This window comes from Hyla sarda, chromosome 5, assembly GCF_029499605.1.
Source record: "Hyla sarda isolate aHylSar1 chromosome 5, aHylSar1.hap1, whole genome shotgun sequence".
Taxonomy (NCBI): domain Eukaryota; kingdom Metazoa; phylum Chordata; class Amphibia; order Anura; family Hylidae; genus Hyla; species Hyla sarda.
The window spans coordinates 162,798,067-162,819,323 of record NC_079193.1 but is presented as its reverse complement, the minus strand read 5'-3'; the positions used below and the strand labels follow the sequence as shown (position 1 = coordinate 162,819,323).

The 21,257-nt window shown below is 42.8% G+C and overlaps 1 protein-coding gene across 4 annotated transcripts in view; it reads right to left on the bottom strand.

Moving 5' to 3' along the window:
- TRAK1 (trafficking kinesin protein 1) overlaps positions 1 to 21,257 on the bottom strand; it is a 138,259-nt gene that overhangs the window by 113,936 nt on the left and 3,066 nt on the right. For all 4 annotated transcript variants that reach the window (XM_056520611.1, XM_056520613.1, XM_056520614.1 and 1 more), the window contains exon 2: positions 167 to 361. The gene's annotated coding sequence lies outside the window, so the exon portion shown is untranslated. The remainder of the gene's footprint in view (positions 1 to 166; positions 362 to 21,257) is intronic.

The following is a 21,257-nucleotide window of genomic DNA, read 5'->3' as shown; positions in this document are numbered from 1 at the left end:
CAGAGAAAGAGTTTCTCTCTACATTACAAAATTAAGTTTATGTGAAAGATAAATGTTAAACATGTAAAGCACCATGGAAAGCACTGCAATATACACTATTATTGGTTATTCTCATTATTCAGGTATATATTGGCACATAAAAGGTGTGCTGAATTAAAGTACTTACGGAAGTATTTCAAGGTCTCTTCAATCTGTTCGGTAGTCAGGTCAATGTTGGCATCAGGAGAGATGAGCGGTGTTTGCAGCCAGTCGTCGTGATCATACCCATAGATGGTGTCGGCTCTTAACTTATAATGAGGCAGCTGCTCTTCCAGCAGACTGATGATTTCGACTTCCGGAAGGTCAGTACTATTGCACACATCTATAGGAAAAAAATGAAATGTATGAGTAAGTAAAAGATGTTGCCTCGTATAGTGATATAATGTAACAACTGGTCGATTTCACTTTTTAAGACTTCACAATGAATATCATATGCATTGCAAAATGAAATCCATCAGAAGTGCTGCCTGAGATTTAGGGAGCGAGAGACAGGACTCTGACGGGCTCATGAGAAAACCTTCCGACAACAGGCCACATGTCACAATAGTCAGGAAGAAGTCAGTGCTTGTAATTTGTGGTACAGGAGTTGAGGAAAGAGCCTTTACTTTTTATTTATATAATGTCACATAGGGTCTAATCAGTTAAAAATGTATTTATTAGAAATTAAAGAGAACCTGCACATTTTCTAATTTAAGATCTCATTGTAGAAGCATACAGACTAGAACAAGGAGGTCTCAGGTTGGCAGATGGCAAACACACTGGCCCTCATTTACTATTCTAAACCAGACTTGTTTTGTCGGGTTTTTTTGGCGCATCTTTGTCTGCAACATGTCGCAGACATCATGCGCCAGTCTACGACACAATGCGACATTTTTTCCCGACGGACCCGATGTGGATTCTCCCAAACCCGAAAAAGGGGCGTAACCCGACATTTCTGAGCTTTCCCACGTATTTATAAAAGGTTTCCAACCCGAATTTGTTGAATTGTTGCGGATTTTTTCCCGACAGCTCAGAGGAGTTGGAAACCAAAACCAACAAAACCCAGTGCGACAAACAGGATGAGACATAATAATAAATACCAGGGGGAAAAAGCAATCGGGTAAGAAAGCAAGATAGACTTACAACCCGATTTTCTAAGTAAATGAGGGCCACTGTCGTATTCCATCTACTGTGTAATGTCGAAAGAAAGAAGCCTATGCAATGAATGCCAGTTTATCATTGCCTATCTTGTAAAATAGTCCTTTCACTTATATAAAAAAAGTCAGGATTTTGCTTCGATATTTAATCCAGATGGTTATATAAGAGAAAAAAGTGCGCTTAATTCAAATGACATCCCTTTAGCTGTAGGACACCAGCAGCCTCCCCCAGATGTCAGTTTACAGTGGCATAATATACTGGTAATAAGGCATAGTGGCTGTATAGGGGCAAAGGACAGTTTTCTTTTATAATATTCAGCAGCTTGTTTATGTAAAAAAAAAATTACTGTATAAAACTTTTTCTAGTACAGCTTGGATCACATGCTTGGAGAACTTGTGCTATTTATTATAATTAAAAAAAAAAAAGTAAAAATAAATAAAATAAAGCACATTTTTAGGCAAAGCAGAAGAAGTCGCTATTTTTTGTGCAATGAAGCAATTGTACAAAAATTTTTTCTTTTTTTTCCCTCTTAACCAATGACAAATTCTCCCTGTGTGTGTCAATAAAATCTATGTTTTTGTATGTTGCCACTGAAGGGCTAAAAAAATTATAATTATATTCTTCTACTAAAATTATATTCTTCTACTAATAACAGAAGTCAAGCTGAAAACCCTGCCTTAGGTTTAATATACAAGGGGGGATAACTGTACAGGATTACATAGTCCAGTATTTGTGAAATCCATGATTTGGGGCAGACACTGTAGGGAATTGCAGGATAGGGTAACTAAACAATGAAAAATGTAGCAGACAAGCAGCTTTATATATGGACCGATATGAAGTAGCTGAGATGCTTATTAGAGATGAACAAAGTTACAGCAATTCGATTCATCAGGAACCTCGCAGCTCGGCAGTTGATGACTTATCCTGCATAAATGAGTTCAGCTTTCAGGTGCACCGGTGGGCTGGAAAAGGTGGATACAGTCCTAGGAAAGAGTCTCCAGCCCACCGGAGCACCTGAAAGCTGGACTCATTTATGCAGGCTAAAGTCAGCAACTGTCGAGCTGAGAAATTCGTGACGAATCGAATCGTAGTAACTTCGCTCATCTCTAATGCTTATAAACCTTACCAGCACTGCATACAGAAGAGGAGGAGGAAGAGATTTGTTACCATCACATATGACACCACAGCAAATACACCAGATACTGCTGCTCCTTGGATACACCCAACGCCCATGGCTACATGTCCAATCATATAATTATTACACAAGTACAAGGACACACTGACAGTAAAAACATACATAATTATCATAGATTATATAAGATAGTCCGTTGGGGAGATCAAAACCTGTGCAAAAAAGCTGACCAGTTGCTCATAGCAGCCAATAAGATCACTTCTTTCATTTTTAAGAGGGCAATCTGATTGGTTGCTATCGGCAACTGGTCAGCTTATTCTCTGCACAGGATATGATAAGTCTCTCCCAGTGTCCCTTTAAATGGAGTCTATCAGCTAATTTAATAAGCTACAACATCAGTTAGATAATAGAACACGCACAGTAGATGGGTATTGGATGACTTATAATATCCATTTTGTCCAGGAAGCAGCATTGTGCTCCTCCTTCCCTCTCTCTCTCTATCCTGATCATGCACTGGAGGCTGAGCCCAAAACCTCAAATCTGGAGGAAGAGGGAAAGGTGGATGAGCAGGTAGGAGAGCAATGCTAAGTCATACTTTACCCATCTCTGCCTTCTGGATACTTGTGCGCAACAAAAAAAGGGATTTTATAAGTCATCCAAAGCCCATCTACTACCAGACAGGAGCAACACTGACCAAACATTTGTAGACTATATAAAAGCTGGTGTCTCATTTTAGATGTGGCTTCCCTCAGAACTTGGGAGCACTTCATCATCCCCGATGTCCTTAGCAAGGTTTTACTTACTCATTTTGTGTGTGGTGTAAGTCTCCCCTCTCCCCCTCCTGTCTCTCCTCCAGATAGTCACATTTTCTCTCCAGCTGCCATGTCTACAGTTTGTCTAAATACAAGACATGTGGGTGCTGCTGGTACAGAGACCGACTGTCACATGAGGCTATGAATGTTCTGACTAAACATAGCTGAAACAAAGCCAGATTACTGACAACGCTCTGCTGAGCCACCAGTTCCCATCAACTAAAAATGGCTGCCCTTTTAGTCTGCCAATCCTTTCCCTACCAAACTGTTTTACACAGCGCAGCCAGTCTACATTTCTGTGCATAAATGTCTCTTATAAAACATAAGCCCAACCATAGCTAGTTATCCAAACTGCTGCCATGTATTGGTACAGAAATGTCTGGCCAGGGCTCGGCTTCCAGCTGACTGCCAATCAAAAATAAATAGCGATGGAAGGGGGAACAAGAAGGCGTTTCAGGACTGGTAAGGGAACATATTACCAATGGTATGTGCAGAGGTTCTTATTCCCTGCAGGGTTCATCGACACCTTATGAGATGTTTAATACTCTAGGACTAAGCTCTCCAGAGCGAAACGAGTCAGAGTTTTCTACTGTACAGTACTTGTTCCGATGGAAATTTTTAACCAATAAAGGTTGCCAGACATTTCCTTGTTTTGCCTATACATATCTGAAGCTGGAGGCGGTGCCAGTGGGTCCGTTGCACGGGTGCTGTACAGAAGTCGAAGGTGAGCTGTAATCCACTTGACTGTAAGTCCACTAATAGAGAATAGTCTGCTTTGTAACAACATAATTTCAGGTGAGAAATAAATATAGAAATATAGCCTCATCCCGAGTACTGCATGTCCAGGAAGTCAAACGGATTGCGGTAATCTGTTACCAGAAGAAATGATTTTCCATAACAGAAAGCCATAAAGATGTCTTTATGACACCATCCTCTTAGGATGTTAGTCTGACAGATGGAAGCTTTTAATGTCCGTGTAATGTCCACCCGATATTATGCAACATCAGTATACAGTATAATGGAGTAGTAAGTTGCCAACAGTAAATTTGTTTTTTCTTTATTTTTTGAGTGAATATTGCCGACCAATATACAGAACATGGTTCATTTCATGCGTCGGCTTTTGACTAATAATTTATAGCCTTCAACTCAGACATCTTTAAAATTTTCAGAACTGTAACTAAAAGGATAAGTGTAAATCTTACCACTTTAAGTGACTTTACTCAAAAATACACAGAATGGTCAATTTATTAGATACACTACGCAAATTACCTCTTTTAGGCTAGGTTCAAACTACGGAATTTCCGACAGAAATTTCCGTCCGAAATTCCGCTTACTAAAAAGTACATGCGAGTCAATGGGATTACCGTGCACCTGTTCATACTTCGGATTTTTTCACTCGGAATTTGCGTGTCTAATTTCCGCTAGGAAATTTCCACATGAAAAAAAGGAGGTGCTCTTTCTTCAAACGGATTTACGCAGCAGAATCCCATTGACTTCAATGGGACTCTCCTTTCCCGGCGGATGTTTGTTCAAACGCGGAATGTAGGCAGATTGAAAGCGGATTACATGCGGAAAATCCGTACGGATTTGAGTCAGAAATTTAAATATGATCAGCCCACTGGTTCTTGGACTAGCCCACATTGAAAAAATTTACTTACCTGGTTTGGGTCATGTGATCACATGGTCCAAAAGGGGCTGAACTTGGCTTTTAGCACTCCCAATGTTTTCTGCTTGTAATTGAAGGCGGATTTGGTGCCGTCATTTCTGTGCTGAATAGCGGCGGATTACTCACGGAAATGACAAAATTACGCATGAAACTGAAAAACGCTTTGGAGGCGGAAAATAGTCGAAGAAAATGTTGCAGGCAGACAGTCGGAAATTCCGTAGTCTGAACCTAGCCTAAGGGTAATGTTCACACTACGGAATTCCCATTGGAATTCCGCGGGCAGAATATCGCGAGCGGAATTCTGCGGTGTGAACTTAACATTAGTGTGAATGGGTCTCCGCGAGACCCATTCACACTGCGGAATTTCAGCGGCAGACAGTTCCGCCGCTGAAATTGTTCCGCACAGAGAATGAACACGTTCATTCTTTGCGCAGAAGTCCGCGAGCACTGCATAGCCCTCAATGGTGATGGCTCAGTGCCGCGCGGTCCTACCGCCACCGCCGGCTGCCAGGCTGAATCAGCGAGCAGAGATTCCGTTCACACACTGTAGCGTGAACATACCCTTACACCTTCTCTATGAGGGGAGACTAAAATTGGGTGGCTAGGTTTCCATTGCCGATACTTCGTGTTAGAGAAATAAGCAGCTGCCAGGTGTCTGACAGCAGCCTCCCCCCACCTACCCATTCAGCAATAAAAGTATGAGGGAAAGAAATTAATGTAAGGGTCCCCACCTAGGTGTAGCATTTTTTAAATTAAAATTTTAGAAGTATCACGCAGCAAAACCTATCCTCTATCCAAATGGGTGTATTCCTGTAAAACACCTGCTCTGTTTTTGGTATAATTGTTGTGCACTATCATATGTTGTTTGATTTTTTGGGATGTGAACGGTGTATAAGAACACTCCCCCTAACGGCATGAATTAGAGTGGGCCTGATGATCAGAATGGGTCAGTCCCCGAATATCCCAATCCTGCTTCTGTCTGCTTCCCTGCGCTTTTACTTTAAGAAATGTTCCAATAAAGATGTTTCTAAAAAGATGACAGCATATGGTGAGTGCTCTGTCACTGCATGCTTTTGAGAGAAACATCTTTAAAAAGGCAAGTTGTGTGGGGTGTTCCTGGCATGCAGTGGTTAGTACATACCCAAAAATGGTCCTAGAAAGGACAACCAATGAACTGGTGAGAGGCTTATCGGCAACCAAGGCAACTGTCTAATTCTAATCCCAGAAGAGCTACCATAACAAAAACTGCTGAAAAAAACTTTCATTTTGACAACAGAACTGTCAGAACATACACAGCATTGTTGCGTGCTCTGTACAGGGCTAAGCAGTCAGAACAGGGTTTTATTTAAAAAAAAAAAAAATTTAACCCCTTAAGGACGCAGGACGTAAATGTACGTCCTGGTGAGGTGGTACTTAACGCACCAGGACGTACATTTACGTCCTAAGCATAACCGCGGGCATCGGAGCGATGCCCGTGTCATGCGCGGCTGATCCCGGCTGCTGATCGCAGCCAGGGACCCGTCGGCAATGGCCGACGCCCGCGATCTCGCGGGCGTCCGCCATTAACCCCTCAGGTGCCGGGATCAATACAGATCCCGGCATCTGCGGGAGTTCGCGATTAAAATGAACGATCGGATCGCCCGCAGCGCTGCTGCGGGGATCCGATCATTCATAACGCCACACGGAGGTCCCCTCTCCTTCCTCCGTGCGGCTCCCGGCGTCTCCTGCTCTGGTCTGTGATCGAGCAGACCAGAGCAGGAGATGACCGATAATACTGATCTGTTCTATGTCCTATACATAGAACAGATCAGTATTAGCAATCATGGTATTGCTATGAATAGTCCCCTATGGGGACTATTCAAGTGTAAAAAAAAATGTAAAAAAATGTAAAAGTAAAAGTAAAAAAAGTGAAAAATCCCCTCCCCCAATAAAAAAGTAAAACGTCCGTTTTTTCCTATTTTACCCCCAAAAAGCGTAAAAAACATTTTTTATAGACATATTTGGTATCGCCGCGTGCGTAAATGTCCGAACTATTAAAATAAAATGTTAATGATCCCGTACGGTGAACGGCGTGAACGAAAAAAAATTAAAAAAGTCCAAAATTCCTACTTTTTTAATACATTTTATAAAAAAAAAATTATAAAAAATGTATTAAAAGTTTTTTATATACAAATGTGGTATCAAAAAAAAGTACAGATCATGGCGCAAAAAATGAGCCCCCATACTGCCGCTTATACGGAAAAATAAAAAAGTTATAGGTCATCAAAATAAAGGGATTATAAACGTACTAATTTGGTTAAAAAGTTTGTGATTTTTTTTAAGCGCAACAATAATATAAAAGTATGTAATAATGGGTATCATTTTAATCGTATTGACCCTCAGAATAAAGAACACATGTCATTTTTACCATAAATTGTACGGCGTGAAAACAAAACCTTCCAAAATTAGCAAAATTGCGTTTTTCGTTTTAATTTCCCCACAAAAATAGTGTTTTTTGGTTGCGCCATACATTTTATGATATAATGAGTGATGTCATTACAAAGGACAACTGGTCGCGCAAAAAACAAGCCCTCATACTAGTCTGTGGATGAAAATATAAAAGAGTTATGATTTTTAGAAGGCGAGGAGGAAAAAATTAAAACGTAAAAATTAAATTGTCTGAGTCCTTAAGGCCAAAATGGGCTGAGTCCTTAAGGGGTTAATGGCTAAATACATTATCATTTTGATTTTATTTTCTGGTGCAAGATATTGGTGCATGTCTATGGCAACCATGAAGAGATGTAAAGCAAAAGTGGCCCTAGGAGTTGCACCAAATTTACAGTATACACCACGTTCAATAAATACCTTGTATAGAAAGAAGCCACGGCACTCGATCCGGATGCAATTAAAAGGCTTTATTCCCGCTGGAGGTACAAGGACACGTCAGGAGGGGGAGAAGAGACTGGGCTACGTCTGTTTCACAGATCTCTCTGCTTCTACCGGTCCCTAAGGTAGGGACCGGTAGAAGCAGAGAGATCTGTGAAACGGACGTAGTCACGTCTCTTCTCCCCCTCCTGAAGTGTCCTTGTACCTCCAGCGGGAATAAAGCCTTTTAATTGCATCCGGATCGAGTGCCGTGGCTTCTTTCTATACAAGGTATTTACTGCGAACTATGACTTCATACCACTGAGCACCGACAGGAGCAAGATCTTATGAGCACTGGTTAAGTCCACGTCCATTCTAAGCGTTTTAATGAAGGAGAGGCAGTGCCGACTGGTATTCTTGTTTGGACTTAACTAGAGATGAGCGAATTTACAGTAAGTTTGATTCGTCGCGAACTTCTCGGCTCGGCAGTTGATGACTTATCCTGCATAAATTAGTTCAGCTTTCAGGTGCTCCGGTGGGCTGGAAAAGGTGGATACAGTCCTAGAAAAGAGTCTCCTAGGACTGTATCCACCTTTTCCAGCCCACGGGAGCACCTGAAAGCTGAACTAATTTATGCGGGAAAAGCCATCAACTGCCAAGCCGAGAAGTTTGTGACGAATCGAATTTACTGTAAGTTCGCTTATCTCTAGACTTCACGTTCAATAAATATTCCTTAAAGGAGTACTCCGCCTTAGACATCTTATCTCCTATCCAAAGGATAGGGGATAAGATATCTGATGGCAGGGGTCCCGCCGCTGGGAACCCCCGCAATCTCTCCTGCAGCACCACTGTCATCTGGTGCACGGAGTGAGCTTCGCTCAGTGACTGATGACTGAAGATGCAAGTGCCAGAAGATCATGAGGCTTCCACGTCCCCTCTCATAGACTTTGGGGAGGGTGTGACGTCCCGATCCTCCGGCCCCTGCATCGCCAGTCATCAGGCACGGAGTGAAGCTCGCTCCGTGCACCAGATAACCGGGGTGCTGCAGGAGAGATCGCAGGGTTTCCAGCGGCGGGACCCCCATGATCAGACATCTTATCCCCTATCCTTTGGATGGGGATAAGATGTCTAGGGGTAGAGTACCCTTTTAAATGCATTCTACCATCCTACTGATAAATAGATTCATGTAAAAACACAGTTTGAATGATGCCTTATTCTGCACTTAAAATATTTACCTTACATCTGTAACAAAGTATTAAACCTACATGGCAATAAAACCACATGCAGAGATCCTATGATTTAGCGTGCACCTGGTTACATAGGCAGAGATAGATAGGGATTAGAAGAATAGCAGCAACATCTTCTGTGCTGCTCCTATCAACTTACACAGCAAAGAATGGACCAAATGAACAAACACAAAACGACATGTGACAGGCACAGCACTAAGAGGAGACGGCGTGTCGGGTAGCAAGAAATGAAAGTTACCCTTCAGCAGTAACAATAGCAAATACAACTACTTTCACCGCAGCAGCTGTTGCTGCTGTCTGTCTTCTGGAACAGACTGTACTACATCTCAAACATTGTAATTTAAAAAAGTTAATAAAGAATGATAAAAGGGCTAGTAACAATATGTCTGTATATTCCAGTATATTCACGAACCAATACAGCTTCATTCAGGAAATGGTCACAGTCATGATCCCTTTACAAATATGACTTACTAACTTTTAGGCAACCTCACATGTAATAAGGAGAAATGCTACAAGTCTCGGGTGTATTTGACAGTAGTTCCTTATTTACCACCATCAGTAAAGAAGCACAGCAGGGTTTTTATTTATTTATTAAGCTTATATAGTGCAGCATTGGCTTTTATCACAGAATAGTGTAGAGGTTCTTGTGTATGCCTTGTGCTTACCTGTTTAGGTTGATGTAGGATCTTTTCACACAGAATCACAAAGAGGCTATGTTCAGAGGGGCTAAAGTACGCTTGGAAAATTTGCGTGCGGACATTCCCCTGACAGCAGAGTGCCCACAGAACATGCTGGCGCTAGGACCACTCAGAAATGCAGTGTCTCATAGACAGCAATGCATTTCTATGCGGATGCTGCAGGAAGAATATACATGTCTATTCTTTCTATGGACTACGGAATCTGGATTTCTGAAGCAGAAACATTTGCTGCGGATATTCTGCCGCATGCACAGCGCAGCAGAATACTATTGAAATCAATTCTAATGCGGAATTCCGCACGGAAAGTCCATCGACTGGACATACCCTAATGCTGCCTACATTTTCAGAGCCTGGGGATCTTTTTACCAGGATAGACTCCAGCAGCAAAGATTCATAAGTGGGTTGGTTTCAGTTCATATTATGTGCAGTTTTGATGCATTTTCTTGTGTTTCTTAAGGAAATTATGCCACAAGGTGAAGATGATTTGACCTTTTAATTACAACTGAGGTGGTTTTTGAAGATTTTAAGCCTTCAGGCATGTTCACATGTTTCATTTTTACAGCATTTTGTAGCCTTTTTACTGAATTTTCAACATGTTTTTGTGGTGATTTTCCAAAATTGCTGTAAATAAATTTTTATTGCAATTTGTGAAACTGCAGTACAGTAAAAAATAAATAAATAAATAAAATGCCCCTATCCTGCAATTTCATTTTAAAAAATGCAGCAAAAACAGAGGTGTATAAACTTTGAAATATATAAAAGGAATCAACACAGTAAAAGAAGGAAAGTATATTTAAAACTACCACAAGAGAACAAAGTTTTAAAATTAGAGGGGCAAAGGTTTCTGCATATATATTGGGAAGTATTACTTTATTGAGTTAGTAGTAGATGCATGGAATAGCCTTTCTGCAGAAGTGGTCACTAGAGATGAGCGAACTTACAGTAAATTCGATTCGTCACGAACTTCTCGGCTCGGCAGTTGCTGACTTTTCCTGCATAAATTAGTTCAGCTTTCCGGTGCTCCGGTGGGCTGGAAAAGGTGGATACAGTCCTAAGAAAGAGTCTCCTAAGACTGTATCTACCTTTTCCAGCCCACGGGAGCACCGGAAAGCTTTACTAATTTATGCAGGAAAAGTCAGCAACCGCCGAGCTGAGAAGTTCGTGACGAATTGAATTTACTGCAAGTTCTCTCATCTCTAGTGGTCACTGCAAATAAGGTGAAGGAGTTTAAGTATGCATGGAATAGGCATAAGGCTATCATTCATATAAAATAGGGCCAGAAACTATTCATAGTATTCAGAATATCGGGCAGACTAAATGGGACAAATGGTTCTTATCTTCAGACACATTATATGGTTCTAAGTGAAACTAAACACAAGAACCAGAAAACAAAAAACACTTTTCTCTTTATAAAAAAAGTACCTGGAAGCGCAGGCTGCAGCACTGTCTTTCACTGTCAAGGACTGGTAACAAGGGTTTCATGTGCCACCTAGTGGTCAATGTGTAATACACAGCATGTTTTACTGCAAAGCTTCCTGAACCCATGGATAGTTATCCAATTACACTAGGACCAGTAGGATAACCCATTGTCTACCTTGGCCAATGGCTTACAATCTGCAAGCCGCAAGAGGGACTTTGTGGATAAACTCAGAGAGATGATGGATCTGACCTTGCCTATGACAGCAGATCTGAGTCTGCACATAATTCTCAGTCCTCAGATGACAGACTTTCTTGCACGGTCCTCATGAAAATTCTAAACCATAAAGGACCAAGATATGCTGCTAAAAAGGGCCAAGGAAACCCCAGATTTCACCAACAATGGTCACAAGGTTTCTGTGTTCTAGTTAACTCTGCATTGGTCCACACTTCCCAAAGGAGGCTTATTTCTTACGTCATGCATTTGTTTGTATAGAGAAACCTGCTGCTTTTCTCCTTTTATGTAAAGGCTTTGCTAGGTTACATTCACATGGCAGATTTTCCATGTGGAATTCCGCCAGATAATTCAGCTTGGAAATTCTACAAAATTCACTGCACATTAAAATGAATGAGGATTCTGCTGTCCCATTCACACAGAATTTCCACTGCAGAAATTCCACCAAGTAAATTCTGCTTTATTTCAATTTTGAAAAAATTGCAAACAGAATCCCATTGAACTCAATGGAGCTTTGAATTTTGGCAGAATTCTGTGTTTTGAGCACACAAATTCCACTGAAATTTTGCTCAAATTCTGCTGCAAGTTTTGCAGAATAGAATGAGCGGACTAGATGAATTTCTGACATCTGAACATAGCCTTAGTGGGGGAGGGGGTAGCTTTGCTTTACCCTTATTTTCCTTTTGTTGCCATGGTTATCCTTCCTACAATGTAGGGCTGGGCTGTATGACCAAAAATGCATATCACGGTATTTTTGCAAGTTAAGGCGGTTCCATGGTATTTAACGGTATTCTCCCCCCCCCCTACCCGAGGAACTAATCAAATATGACCCCCAGGTGCTGCTATATTTCTCTAAACCCCCCTCCCCCCCCCCTCTCCTCCAGGCCGCGGCGCTTTAAAATGAATGACTTGTGGGCCGCCGGCGCTTTAAATGAATGAGATGCGGACCGCGGCGCTGGAAACGATTATAGGAAAACTGTCAGATATTTTCTCCGGCACTATCCTGGTGGATAGTGCGGGAAACGCTGATTAAAAGGTGCCCTACCTTACCCGGATCCGCCCGGCCTTTCGCCTGCAATTGAAGTTTTATTCTATGTGTATATCTTGCTGTAACTGGCATGGGCGGGGCTTCTGCAGGTTAACTGGCACATCAGCGCCACTTATGAATATTGATCCCCCCTCCCTCCAGTTAGGAGCGGCGAAGAGAGGGAGAGCTGGAGGGAGGGGGGATGAATATTCATAAGCGGTGCTGACGTCAGTGCCAGTTAACCTGCAGAAGCCCAGCCCGTGCCACTTACAGCAAGATATACACATAGATTAAAACTACAATTGCAGGCGATCGGCCGGGCGGATCCGGGTAAGGTAGGGCTCGTATTAATCAGCGTCTCCCGCACTATCCACCAGGATAGTGCCGGAGAAAATATCTGACAGTTTTTCTTTAAGTTGCGAGCCGGAAGCTGTCACCTCCCCCTGCAAGCGTTAAAAGCCAGGCTTTTGACGCTTGCACTGAGAGGTGAAAGCTTGCCGGCGGCCCGCAAGTCATTCATTTAAAACGCTGCGGGCCTAAGTCATTCATATAAAGCGCCGGCGGCCCGCAAGTCATTCATTTAAAGCGCCGGCAGCCCGCAACTTAATTATTACAGGGTAATTACCGATAATGCCCAAAATTGTGAATATCGGCCGATAATATCGGCCAAACCGATAATCGGTCGATCCCTAGTATTCGGTATGGACCGGTATACCGCCCAACCCTACTACAATGGCTAGTGAGGTTACTCTTTTGTCCTAAAATGTGATTGGATTTGGTGACCACATTAAACAGAACGCAGTATATGGTGGCTGTGGATGTTCTGCCCAATAGACTGTCCACAATCTAATGTGACACCTTTGCTTACTAGAATGCATGACAAAACTGCTGTCTAGCGCAAACTTCCTTTGAGAGTAATAGGCCATGTGACCCTGATTAAATGATTTTCATGGCGCAGGTCCTGTTTATCTGTTATAACATTCTTGCCTGGTTTCATCTCCATATGGTATCTTCTGTCATTTCATCTGGAAGAAAACAAGTCCCCTGGATAGGCTAGATACCCTTTAACATGCAATTGGACAGAGGTAACCAAGCCACGGCTTTATTACCTTGCTGCTCAACTCTGACACCTCCAAGTTTGGGAACAGGATGCCAAAATACTTGCATATGTGATCCAGTCCTTGGCCCAGATTTATCAAACAGTGAGAAAGAAAGACCTGCACAGTGAGAGGAATTCAGACTAGTGAGCTAAACTAAAACTTTAATTAAAAAAATAAAGGCGCTAGACACATAAAAATTAGATGTACATGGTCAGGATTAGGTATTGATTGATATATTTAAAAAAAGTTTTTGTTGGATCTGACAGGTACTTTTTAACCCCTTAAGGACCAGGCCATTTTACACCTTAGGACCAGAGCGTTTTTTGCACATCTGACCACTGTCACTTTAAACATTAATAACTCTGGAATGCTTTTAGTTATCATTCTGATTCCGAGATAGTTTTTTCGTGACATATTCTACTTTAACATAGTGGTAAAATTTTATGGTAACTTGCATCCTTTCTTGGTGAAAAATCACAAAATTTGATGAAAAATTTGAAAATTTTGCACTTTTCTAATTTTGAAGCTCTCTGCTTGTAAGGAAAATGGATATTCCAAATAAAAAAAAATGTTATTCACATATACAATATGTCTACTTTATGTTTGCATCATAAAATTGACAAGTTTTTACTTTTGGAAGACACCAGAGGGCTTCAAAGTTCAGCAGCAGTTTTCCAATTTTTCACAAAATTTTCAAACTCACTATTTTTCAGGGACTAGTTCAGGTTTGAAGTGGGTTTGAAGGGTCTTCATTTTAGAAATACCCCACAAATGACACCATTATAAAAACTGCACCCCCCAAAGTATTCAAAATGACATTCAGTCAGCGTTTTAACCCTTTAGGTGTTTCACAGGAATAGCAGCAAAGTGAAGGAGAAAATTCACAATCTTCATTTTTTACACTCGCATGTTCTTGTAAACCCAATTTTTTTAATTTTTACAAGGGGTAAACGGAGATAATGTATACTTATATTTGTAGCCCAATTTCTCTTGAGTAAGCACATACCTCATATGTCTATGTAAAGTGTTCGGCGGGCGCAGCAGAGGGCTCAGAAGCGAAGGAGCGACAAGGGGATTTTGGAGAGTACGTTTTTCTGAAATGGTTTTTGGGGGGCATGTTTCATTTAGGAAGCCCCTATGGTGCCTGAACAGCAAAAAAAAAAAACACATGCCATACCATTTTGGAAACTAGACCCCTTGAGGAACGTAACAAGGAATAAAGCGAGCCTAAATACCTCACCGGGGTTTCACGACTTTTGCATATGTAAAAAAAAAAGAAAAAATTTTTCACTAAAATGTGTGTTTCCCCCCAAATTTCATATTTTTGCAAGGGTTAATAGCAGAAAAGACCACCCAAAATTTGTAACCCCATCTCTTCCGAGTATGGAAATACCCCATGTGTGGCCGTCAAGTGCTCTGCTGGCGCACTACAATGCTCAGAAGAGAAGGAGCGCCATTGAGCTTTTGGGAAAAAATTTTTTGGAATGGCAGTCAGGGGCAATGTGCGTTTACAAAGCCCCCCGTGGTGCCAGAACCGTGGAACCCCCCACATGTGACCCTATTTTGGAAACTACACCCCTCACAGAATTTAATAAGGGGTGCAGTGAGTATTTACACCCCACTGGCGTTTGACAGATCTTTGGAACAGTGGGCTGTGCAAATGAAAAATAAAAATTTTCATTTTCACGGACCACTGTTCCAAAAATCTGTCAGACACCTGTGGGGCGTAAATGCTCACTGTACCCCTTATTACATTATGTGAGGGGTGTAGTTTCCAAAATGGGGTCACATGTGGGTATTTTTTTTTTGCGTTTGTCAGAACCGCTGTAAAATCAGCCACCCCTGTGCAAATCACCAATTTAGACTTCAAATGTACATGGTGCGCTCTCACTCCTGAGCCTTGTTGTGCGCCCGCAGAGCATTTTACGCCCACATATGGGGTATTTCTGTACTCAGGAGAAATTGGGTTACAAATTTTGGGGGTCTTTTTTTCCTTTTAACGCTTGTGAAAATAAAAAGTAAAGGGCAACACCAGCATTTAGTGTAATTTTTTTTATTTTTTACACTAACAAGCTGGTGTAGCCCCAACTTTTCCTTTTCATAAGGGGTAAAAGGAGAAAATGCCCCCCAAAATTTGTAGTGCAATTTCTCCAGAGTATGGAGATACCCCATATGTGGCCCTAAACAGTTTCCTTGAAATACGACAGGGCTCCGAAGTGAGAGAGCGCCATGCGCATTTGAGGACTAAATTAGCGATTGCATAGGGGTGGACATAAGGGTATTCTACGCCAGTGATTCCCAGACAGGGTGCCTCCAGCTGTTGCTAAATTCCCAGCATGCCTGGACAGTCAGTGGCTGTCCGGAAATGCTGGGAGTTGTTGTTTTGCAACAGCTGGAGGCTCCGTTTTGGAAACACTGCCATACAATACGTTTTTCATTTTTATTGGGGGGGACAGTGTAAGGGGTTGTTTATGTAGTGTTTTACTCTTTATTAGGTGTTAGTGTAGTGTAGTGTTTTAGGGTACATTCGCACTGGAAGGTTACGGTGAGTTTCTCACTAGAAGTTTGAGCTGCGGCGAAAAATTTGCCGCAGCCCAAACTTGAAGCAGGAAACTTACTGTAAGCCTGCCCGTGTGAATGTACCCTGTACGTTCACATGGGGGGGGGGGGGGGGGGGCAAACCTCCAGCTGTTTCAAAACTACAACTCCCAGCATGTACTGACAGACCGTGCATGCTGGGAGTTGTACTTTTGCAACAGCTAGAGGCACACTGGTTGGAAAACCTTCAATTAGGTTCTGTAACCTAACTCAGTATTTTCTAACCCGTGTGCCTCCAGCTGTTGCAAAACTACAACTCCCAGCATGTACTGATCGACGAAGGGCATGCTGGGAGATGTAGTTATGCAATAGCTGGATGTACGCAACTACAACTCCCAGCAGCAGCTGATTGCTGTTTGGACATGCTGGGATTTGCAGTTTTGCAACAGCTGGAGGGCTACAGTTTTAGAGAACACTGCAAAGTGATCTCCAAACTGTGGTCCTCCAGCTGTTGCAAAACTACAATTCCCAGCATGCCCTGACAGCAAACAGTTGTTTGAGCATGCTAGGAGTTGTAGTTTTGCAAGATCTGGAGGGCTACAGTTTAGGGACCACTATATAGTGGTCTCAAACTGTAGCCCTCCAGCTGTTCCAAAACTACATATTCCAGCATGCCCAAACAGCTGTCTGGGCATGCTGGGAGTTGTAGTTTTGCAACATCTGGAGGGCTACAGTTAGAGACCACTGTATAATGGTCTCAAACTGTACCCTCCAGATGTTGCTAGGCAACTCACCGGCTTCCGTCGGATCCAGCCGCACGTCATCGCCGCCCGCCGATCTCAGTCACCTGCAGCCTCCGTCGCCCGCCCGGATCGGTAAGTGGATCTTTGGCGCCAGTCCCCGTCCTGCCCCGCATATTGTGGGAGGGCAGGACGGGGAAAACGAAAGTAAACCCCCCCCCCGCCCTCGATCTGCTATTGGTGGTCGCGTCTAGACCACCAATAGCAGGGGTGGCACCCGTGCCACCTCACTCCTATCGCTTCAGGGGGATCCTGGGTGTCTTAGACACCCGCGATCCCCCTTCTATTCTGGGTCACCGGGTCACTATAGACCCGTAATGACCCGGAATCGCGCAAATCGCAAGTGTGAATTCACTTGCGATTTGCCGCGATCGCCGACATGGGGGGGGGGTCTAATGACCCCCCTGGGCATTTGCACGGGATGCCTGCTGAATGATTTCAGCAGGCATCCCGCTCCGATCCCCGCACGGCGGGGACTAGAACTGCCCATGACGTAAATGTACGTCCCTGGTCCTTAAGACCCAGGGTGTCGGGACGTACCGTTACGTCATGGGTCCTGTAGGGGTTAAACCCCTTCACTCTTATAGGTTATCACAATTATATCTGGTGCATAGAGTTTATAGAATATCCTCCCTTTTATTTAAGATGGAATACAGAGCAGGAGATACTTATGTGAGTTGTGCTGAGCCCCGGGCAAACTTGATTTATGTTACAAGGTACTAAAGGTACTGGTCCAATGTGGTAGTGCATATTAACTCTGTTTAACTCTGAGGGTTAATATTTCATCTGTTGTCTTGTGTTTAAAGTTGTCTCATTATATGTGACTGAGAATCACCGGCAGTCTGTCCATCAGCTGTTATGTTAGGCTTGTAAATTGATAGTTTCCCACCGGAAAAACCCTGTGTCCCCTCTCCTTGCTGGAATAAAAGGTCAGAATAACTAAAACCATGATTATTGGGCTCTTTGTGTACCAGAAAAGAGGTGCCATGGAGAAGTTTGAGGCTATTTGGGCTCTGTGGCTAGACACTCCTAACCGTGCACTAACCTTTTTAAAGTGACACCCAATCATTCTTCTCAATGTGATGCCACTGGTTCTATTTGGATGCTATGATTATATTCATTTGGATGCTATGATTATATTCTTTTTACTGTGGTTTCTTTTACTATTATAAATGCTGTCCTATTTGCGAATGAACCACTGGACATGCTTGTCTTTTGACATGTTCACATGGGATGTTTACTTACTGTCCTAAAACTACCGTATACACTCAAGTATAAGCAGAGGCTGAAAACGCCCCCCCTCGGCTTATACTCAAGTGAACTCTCCGCCTGTCAATCCCTTCATCAGTGGTCTTCAACCTGCGGACCTCCAGATGTTGCAAAACTACAACTCCCAGCATGCTGGGTGTTGTAGTTTTGAAACCTCTGGAGGTCCACAGGTTAAAGACCACTGCGGCATTCGTCATCATCAAGCCCCCCACACTCCTTTTGTTTTGTACTCACCTCCCCTCGGCGGGAAGTTAGGTTGAGCTGGTCCAGGCCATCCATGCTGCAGGGACCGTCCGGTGGAGAGGGATCGTCATTGCAGGCTTTCCATTTTCACTGGGGGGGCCTCTTCTCCACGCCTTGGGCCTGGCCCTGACATTGCCTTGACAACGACGCACAGGGACGTTCACGCGCAACGTCCCTGTGCGTCGTCAAGGCAACGTCACTAGTCCAGGCCCGAAGCGCGGAGAAGAGGCCGCCCCCCCCCCCCCCGGTGAAAATGGACAGCCCACAACCACTAATCCTCCCCACCGGACGGTCCCTGCAGCATAGATGGCCCGGACCAGCTCACCCTAATGTCCCACCGAGGGGAGGTGAGTACAAAACAAAAGGAGGGGGCTGGATGATGACGAAGCCAATGGCTGTCCGGGCATGCTGGGAGTTGTAGTTTTGCAACATCTGGAGGTCCGCAGGTTGAAGACCACTGATGAAGGCATTGACGGGGGGTCTGGATGATGTATTTCCCACCCTAGGCTTATAGTCGAGTCAATAACTTTTCCTGGGTTTTTGGGGGTAAAATTAGGGGCCTCGGCTTATATTCGGGTCGGCTTATACGCAAGTATATACGGTAGTTTAGAACAGTTTGTGAGGTGATAAGTCTTTATGGACTCCATCCCCCTTTTCTACAGCAGTCACTGAGCTGAAAACCAGGGCAAGTGAACACTATAATCAGTGCATAAGTCAGTAAGGGTTCCCCCCTCACAGTATGTGCAATGTACAGGACACCCGGAGATTGAAGACAAGATGAAGGCTACAGTAGAGAAAGCATAGAAGAGAAGGTTCCAGCTCCCGAAAAAAATAGATTGTAAATTCTAAAAGTCCAAAATTTGGGACTTTTAGAATTTACAATCTATTTTTTTCGGGAGCTGGAACCTTCTCTACTATGGTTTATCTATATACCAGGACAACGGCTTGGCTTCTTCTCCGGGCTTCCGAACCAATTCCTATGAGTGTCAGGACTAAATCATTAGAAACGGTGAGCTGGCTACATACTTTTTTCTTTACTTGAATTTACAGTAGAGAAAGCCTCAGCTGCAGTAAAATGTCTCCTGCAATGTACATAGTAGAGGATAGGAAGGCAAATAAGGACACGCGCACTGCCACACCGTTCACGTGCTGTCATACTCTACTCCGTGACTGCTGTAGGGAGGGAGGACAGTTCACTGCAAAGCCCTCTTATTCTGAAAGTATAAAATACCTAAATAGGATAAACTAACACAATACGTAAATAAGATCTTCACTAAAAAGGGTACCGGATGTTTTCTGCCGGGAAATGTTTTTATTAGTGTCTATTTTTATATTTAAAAGGGCAATAAACAAAAACAAAACATATGTAGGGCAAGAAGTAGAACAACGAGGCCATCTATAGCTGGCAGAGCACGCAGGAAAATAAAACTCATGTACACCTGAATTCTATACTATATATACCAACCCAAGAACAAGACAGACATACCTGGAAGCTCAGGATTCCTCTTGCACACTGCTCTCTCTTACACCAACCTACACGAGAACTAAAGTTCAGGATTGTGAAACAGCGACCTGCAAATAGCTGGTCATGATAGGCAACATGTCAGTGTAAACTGGTCGACAGTTAATATGTCACTGTGCAAATGTAGCTACCTGTCAAGATATAGTTGAAATATGGTAATCACTACATCTGTGAATATTTAAAATCATCCTAAATCCTATATTGTATCTTAATCTATATAGGAAGGGCGTTCAATATTACCAATCACACAGAACGCTCTTTTATTCTTAGGTTTTTTTTGTTTTTTTTAATTAAATTTTCTTTTTTCAAAAAACCATTGATGAGACAACTGGGTATTAAAAGGAGTGATTTTTAGGGAATGACATCAATTTGAATATATTTGAGCCCTACCCCTTGGACCATCAGAATGGAAGAAATACAGAGCACGTTTTATGCTTATGCAGTGAATTGTGGTAAATGTAAGATTTTGTTTTACCGCGATTTCAGCCATTCACAGCAAAAAATGTTGATGGTAAGAAGTTTCATTACTGCAACATGTAAACACAGCCTAAACTTGCGGGTCCCAGTGCCGACTGCAACTAAGGGACTCAGGCAGCAGCTGCGGCCAGTGTTAGAGCCCCCAACAAAACCACTTTTCATTATAGTCATTTACTATTAATTTGTTTGATTGACGTTGTGGCCGCTACTTGGTATTGATCCTGGCATGCAAAGGGTTAAAATGAAACAAAGGGTTAAAATGAAAGACTTAAGTCAGATCCAAATAGTTAAATGCAGGTGTTGGCTGAACGTTACAGCCAGCAGCTGCCGCACAAAGTGGGCTCAGCTGCTCCAATATTCAATGACCACGAATGTCCTTAAAAAAAGGATTAACGGTCATTAGGAGGTTAAGTAAAATCCTGGTGGGGAAACACAGTTATTATGTCTTGTAATAATTTTTTCTCAACAGCAAAACAACAAGTAACCACAAGAGGGCAGTCAGCAATTGTGAGAGGAATACGGAATTCTTAGCTTTCCAATCCTTTTAACGTCTAGTAATGGGGTTACTTATACAGGATAGGTATTAAGCATCTTATCTTTGGGGGTCTGACCACTGGGACACCCACTAACTTCTAGAACGGAGGACCCTTGTCCCCCAAATGAATGGAACAGGAGTGCGTGGCTGCTGCACCATTCACAGGGTATAAGATTACAGAAAACAGAGCACAGAACTGACTTAACCTTTTAAAGAAATTCTTAAAGTGCATCACGATAACAAGGGAAGAAAATGTTTCACTTAATATAGTGGCCCGGTTTAACAGTAATCACAAAAAGTCCTGTACCCCAGGTTTTTTAACCCTATGTTACTACAATGTGGATCCTGTCGCTAACCATCACTTTTGGCTCTAGCACCCCAAGACAGAAGATCACTTTCTAGGTAGCATACAAAAAACTTCAGGAAAATATGACTTTGGACATGGTCTTGTACTATGACCTGTTACATATTTGTGTAATAGTACTGTAAATTATTGTGATGCCCTGTCAGCAAATAGGGC